At 43.1% G+C, this 6262-nt stretch overlaps 1 protein-coding gene across 6 annotated transcripts in view; it reads left to right on the forward strand.

The window, feature by feature from the left end:
• NUP214 (nucleoporin 214) overlaps positions 1 to 6262 on the forward strand; it is a 111682-nt gene that overhangs the window by 77214 nt on the left and 28206 nt on the right. The gene's annotated exons all lie outside the window — the stretch shown is intronic.

Below are 6262 nucleotides of genomic sequence, written 5' to 3' on the forward strand. Positions count from 1 at the left end.
CTGCATTTAGATCATTTAGATCATAGTAACCTCCTAAGGAGCCCTTATGAAGAAAGATACCCTAATTTATCAGAAAGGATTGTGACTTTCTGAAGGTAGAATTTGTATTAGTCCAGCAGTTAATAAAGTGGTAGGCATAATATATGTTTCTTATACATCTTCAGGAAGAAATTTTCTTTATCATATCTGTTTTCCTTTGAAGATAGGCTCTGTCCTAGTCAGTGATCTTTCTTAAGAGAGAAATGAAACTTCTGATTTCCAGTTTCTGGTAGTAAAGGACTAAGTCATTCAAGGGAACCAAGTTCCCTACTGAAAACTACTAAAAAATGCTAGATAAAACATAAAAACCCTGTTTTTAAAAGCACCAATAAACTAACAAGGTATTTTACCAAGCTAAAAGGAAAATGGGGACCCAGAGAAGTGGAGCCCAGAAGCCAATTGTGCCCTGACAGCATTTACTAATCTGAGAAAATGTGAATTTTCTATTTAATAACCCCAAAGGTAAAGGGACAAAAATCACCAACTAAGATATGCACAAAGTGGGGAGTCTAAAAGAGACCCTTCAGCTGGGACTCCATGTTGACAGGTCTCAGCCCCTGACTAGACTGATACGGTTCCAGGGTGATGCTGCCTCCAGGTGTCTGGCAGAGGCAGCGCAGGCCCACCCTGAAGGAAAGGAACTTCACCTAGCCTTCGAATTACTCTTACAAGTTATTTCTGTCCCTAAATGAGACACACAAGGAAACCAGGGACTATGAGCAAGAGCCAGAATAAGCGTCAGAAATCACCTTTGCACAGACTACCTAAACTGTAAATCAGCTGGGGCTTACAGAGTTTAGAAGAAATCAAAGACAAACTTGAAAATACCAGTAAGGAATATAAAATCTTAAGAAATGTCATAGCAAATTTGAAGAAGAACCAAATAGAATTTCTGGGAAAATGTAATGATTAAACTCAGGTGTAAACTCAGTGGCTGTATTTGGAGCAGATTAGACCCGCTGAAAGGAGCAGTGGCGCACTAGAACAGAATGTGGTAGTCAGCGGTTCCAGCTTTGAGGGCTATCGATAGCCTCTGTCAGAAGCACTCAACGCTGCCATTGTAGTGCAGAAGCAGCCGTAGACAATATGTAAACGAATGCGCATGATTGTGTTCAGTAAAGCTTTGTTTACAAAAACAGGCAGTGAGCTGGATTTGGCCCCTGAGCTGTAGTTTGCTGACCTAACTAAAAGGTAGGTTAAGGTGAGTTATCTGGAATGCATCACAGAGAGCAAAATGAAAGATACAAGAGAAAAAATCCTGTGGGAGAAAATCCAACATACATTTTATCAGAGTCCCAGAAGGAGAAGAGAGAAACACAGAAACTTCTGAAACTAATCGATAATAGTAATCCACAGATTCAGAAGCCCAACAAGTGCCAAACGAGAATGCATAAAAGGAAACTGATTCTAAGACCCGTCCTGGTGATACAGAAGAACACCAAAGATGAAATATTAAAAGCAACTAGAGACAAAAGACAGATTATCTTCTAGGGAGCCATAGGCAGACTGACAGCAGACTTTTCAGCAATGACCATGAAAGCCAGAACGGGCCACCTAGCATTTGCAAAAAATATCTAAAGAATGAAGGGAAATCAAGACTTTTTTTCAGATAAGCAAATACTGAAATAATTTATGTCTAGCAGACCTGACTCCAGTCCGGGCGACAGAGCGAGACTCCATCTCAAAAAACAAAAGAAATTCTAAGAGATACAATTTGGAAAGAAGGAAAATTTGACCTCACTAAAATTATGGCCCTCTTAATTTTAGGGTAAAACAAGCCATTAAATAGGAAAATTGTAGCCTATGTAACCAACAGTGTAATTGTATTCAGAATATGTAAAGATTTCCTATAGTTCAAAAAGAAAGACAGCTGTACCCAAATTAAATTAAAAGGCTGACAGTACCAAGTATTGGTGAGGAAGAAGAGCAACTGGGAACTCATATATTGCTAGTTAGAATGTAAATTCATATTAACCACTTTGGAAAACCATTTGGCAGTATCAAAACTAATATACAAAATCCCTCTTGGCCCAGCAAATCTACCCTGAATATGTAACCAACAGAAATGAGTGCCTTTGTTCACCAAAAGATATTGATAAGAATGTTCACAGCAGAATATTCTTAATAGCTAAACACAGGAAACAGCCCAAATGCTTATGAGCTAAAGAATGCATAAATAAATTGTGGTATATTTATACAGCCAAATACTACAGAGAAATAAAATGTACTGCTCCTGTTACTGGCCTAGGTTTGTTTTTTGTTGTTGTTGTGTTTTTGTTTTTGAGACGGAGCCTTACTCTGTTGCCCAGGCTGGAGTGCGGCGGCGTGGTCTTGGCTCACTGGAACCTCTGCCTGCCGGATTCAAGCAATTCTTTTGCCTCAGCCTCCCGAGTAGCTGGGATTATAGGTGCCCACCACCACGCCCAGCTAATTTTTGTATTTTTAGTAGAGACAGGGTTTCGCCATGTTGGCCAGGCTGGCCTTGAACTCCTGACCTCAGGTGATCCGCCCACCTAAGTGCTGGGATTACAGGCGTGAGCCACCATGCCCAGCCTAAATTTGTTCTTTAAAGAAATTCATGCACATATGTATCAGGATGCAAGTGTATTCGTAGCAACATTGTTATAATAGCTTACAACTAGAAGCAGCCCAAATGTTTGTCAACATTCATATGGGTAGATGAATTTACATTATTCCACAACAGAATTTTTTTTCTTTTTTTTTTTTTTTTTTTTTTTTTTTTGAGGCAGGGTTTTACTCCTGTCATCAAGGCTGGAGTGCAATGATGTGATCTCCACTCACTGCAACCTTTGCCTCCCAGGCTCAAGTGATTCTCCTGCCTTAGCTACCCAAGTAGCTGAGACTACAGGTGCACACACTGTGCCTGGCCAATTTTTTGTATTTTTTTGTAGAGACGGGGTTTCACATGTTGCCCAGGCTGGTCTTGAACTCCTGGGCTTAAGCAATCTGCCTGCCTCGGCCTCCCAAAGTGCTGAGATTACAGACATGAGCCACCGTGCCCAGTCCTCTTTTCTTTTTTTTTGAGACAGGATCTCGCTCTGTCACCCAGGGTGGAGTGCAGTGGCACAGTCACAGGTAACTGCAGCCTTGATCTCCTGGGCTCAAGCAGGAGCTACTTATTTATTATCTCAGTTCTCCAGAATAGCTAGGTCCACAGGTGCACCACCACGTGCAACTAATTTTTTTTATTTTTTGTAGAGATGGGATCTCACTATGTTGCCTAGGCTGGTCTGTAACTCCAGGCCCAAGTGATCCTCCCGGCCCAAGTGATCCTCCCACGTGGACCTCCCAAAGTGCTGATGAGATTACAGCATGAGACACCATACCTGGTCCCATAGTAAAATATTATCCAGCTATGAAAATGAGCAGATTTCAGCTCCATATATAACTAACAAGCACAATCTTGAGCCAAAGAAATAGAAAACATCACTGTGATAAACTCCATATTGTTACTTCCCCTTCCACTCCGTATTCTTCCACCACAGAAATTATGTATGCAATTGGAAGGGCCAAAAATTGAAATCAAGGTTTTTTCTATGATGGCAGGGGCCTTATTGTTTTTATTTATTGCTGTATCTCCAATGCTTAGGACTGTGTCTGGCACATGATAGGCATTGTGGAAATGAATGAACTTTCAGGTAGCAGAAGTATCCTCAGAAAACTCTAAAGATGCTAGGCAGATTCTGGCTAGGATGTAAAAGGATATAGAAAACCTTCACTGCCATAATAACTTCAAGAAAAATCCAGATAATGTAGAAATCACACTTACTCTGGCAGTATTGGAATTAGTTACTGCTGTATAACAAATTGCCTCAAAACCTAGTAGCCTGCACCAGCTAGTTATTTATTATAGCCTTGGATTCTGTAGGTCATAACTTCAGATGGACTTAGTAGGGATGGCTTGTCTTCACAGTATCTGTGGTCTCAGCTGGAAGAAGGGAAGACTGGAGGCGGGAGTCATCTGAAGGCTCACTCTGATGTCAGTGGTTGGCTTGGCTGTTGGCTCAGACCTTAGCTGGAGCTGTTAGCTGAACACCTACATTTGGCCTATGTAGCCTGGGCTTCCTCACAACATGGTGGCTAGGTTCCAAGGAGGAACATCCCAAGAAAGAGGAAGAGCCATGCTGAAGCTGTATAACCTTTTAAGACCTATCCTCAGAAGTTACAGAACATCACTTAGGCTGCATCCTCTTCATCAAGGCACTAACACAGTCCCATCCAGGTTCAAGAGGAGATACAGAGGCCACCTCTTGCTCTAGAAGAGCATATGTGACTAGAAGTATTGCTGCAATCATCTTTGGAAAATATCTGTCATAATGGGACCATTGAAGAGTGGCAGAAAGCCTTGTTGAACTGATTTTCAGAGAGTGGAGCCCATCATAAGTGTTGAGTCCTGTGGCACAGCAGCTGCTAGGGGCACATGCCAGGTCTGGGTTTGAGCAGGTAGTAGAGAGGCCTTGCCAAAGACAGAAAATGTACTGGCTGGAGAAGGAGCTGTTGGCAGTGATGGGGGCAAGCAAAATAAATGACCAGTAATTACATGAAAAGGTGATCAAGTAGCATTAAACTAATGAGGGAAATGAAAATCAAAACCACAATTAGATAAGATACCACTTCACACCCACTAGGATGGCTATCATTTAAAAAGTAAAAAATAAAAATAACCAGTGTTAGCAATGATACAGAGATATTAGAACCCTCATACATTGTTGGTGGGAATGCAAAATTGTGCAGCTACTATAGTTTGGTGGTTTCTCAAAAAGCTAAATATAGTACTTCTACCATATGACCCAGCAGTTCTGCTCTAGGGTAGAATACCCAAAGGAATTGAAAAAAAGGGATTTGAACAAATACTTGTACATCAATGTTCATTGCAGCATTATTCACAGTAGCCAAAAGGTGGAAACAACTCAAGTGTCAAACAGCAGATGAATGGATAAACAAAATGTGGTATATACATTCCATGGGATATTTTTCAGCCATAAAAAGGAGTGAAGTTCTTGGCTGGGCGCAGTGGCTCACACCTGTAATCCCAGCACTTTGGGAGGCTGAGGCGGGCGGATCACGAGTCAAGAGATCGAGACCATCCTTGCTAACACAGTGAAACCCTGTCTCTATTAAAAATACAAAAAATTAGCCAGGCGTGGTGGCGGGCGCCTTTAGTCCCAGCTACTCAGGAGGCTGAGGCAGGAGAATGGCGTGTATCCAGGAGGCGGAGCTTGCAGTGAGCCGAGATGGTGCCACTGCACTCCAGCCTGGGCGACAGAGTGAGACTCCGTCTCAGAACAAAACAAAACAAAAACAAAAGGAATGAAGTTCTCGGCTGGGCACGGTGGCTCACGCCTGTAATCCCAGCACTTTGGGAGGCCGAGGCAGGCAGATCATGAGTCAAGAGATGGAGACCATCCTGGCCAACATGGTGACACCCTGTCTCTACTAAAAACAAAAATTAGCTGGGCATGGTGACGCGTGCCGGTAGTCCCAGCTACTTGGGAGGCTGAGGCAGGAGAATCGCTTGAACCCAGGAGGCAGAGGTTGCAGTGAGCTGAGATCACGCCACTGCACTCCAGCCTGGGTGACAGAGTGAGACTCCATCTCAAAAAAATAAATAATAAAAAGGAATGAAGTTCTCATTCATGCTACATATAGATAAACTTTGAAAACCATATGCTAAGGCTGGGTGCAGTGGCACACACACCTGTGATCCCAGCACTTTGGGAGGCCGGGATGGGCAGATTGCTTGAGCTCAGGAGTTTGAGACTAGCCTGGGCAACATGGCAAAACTGCATCTCTACAAAAAAAAGACCCACAAGTTAGCTGGGCATGGCAGTGCATGCCTGTAGTCCCAACTACTAAGGAGGCTGAGGTGGGAGCCCTGGAGGTCAAGGCTGCTGCAGTGAGCTGTGTTCACATCACTGCACTCCGGCCTGGATGACAAAGTGAGAACTCTGTCTCAGTCAGTCAAATTTATTTATTTATTTAGAGACGGAGTCTTGCTCTGTTGCCCAGGCTGGAGTGCAGTGGCGCAGTCTCAGCTCACTGCAACCTCCGCCTCCCAGGTTCAATCAATTCTCCCACCTCAGCCTCTCAAGTAGTAGCTGCGATTACAGGTGTTCACTGTCACACCTGGCTAATTTTTGTATTTTTAGTAGAGCTGGAGTTTCACCATGTTGGCCAGGCTGGTCTCGAACTCCTGACCTCA

This window comes from Nomascus leucogenys, chromosome 8 (genome assembly GCF_006542625.1).
Source record: "Nomascus leucogenys isolate Asia chromosome 8, Asia_NLE_v1, whole genome shotgun sequence".
Taxonomy (NCBI): Eukaryota; Metazoa; Chordata; class Mammalia; order Primates; family Hylobatidae; genus Nomascus; species Nomascus leucogenys.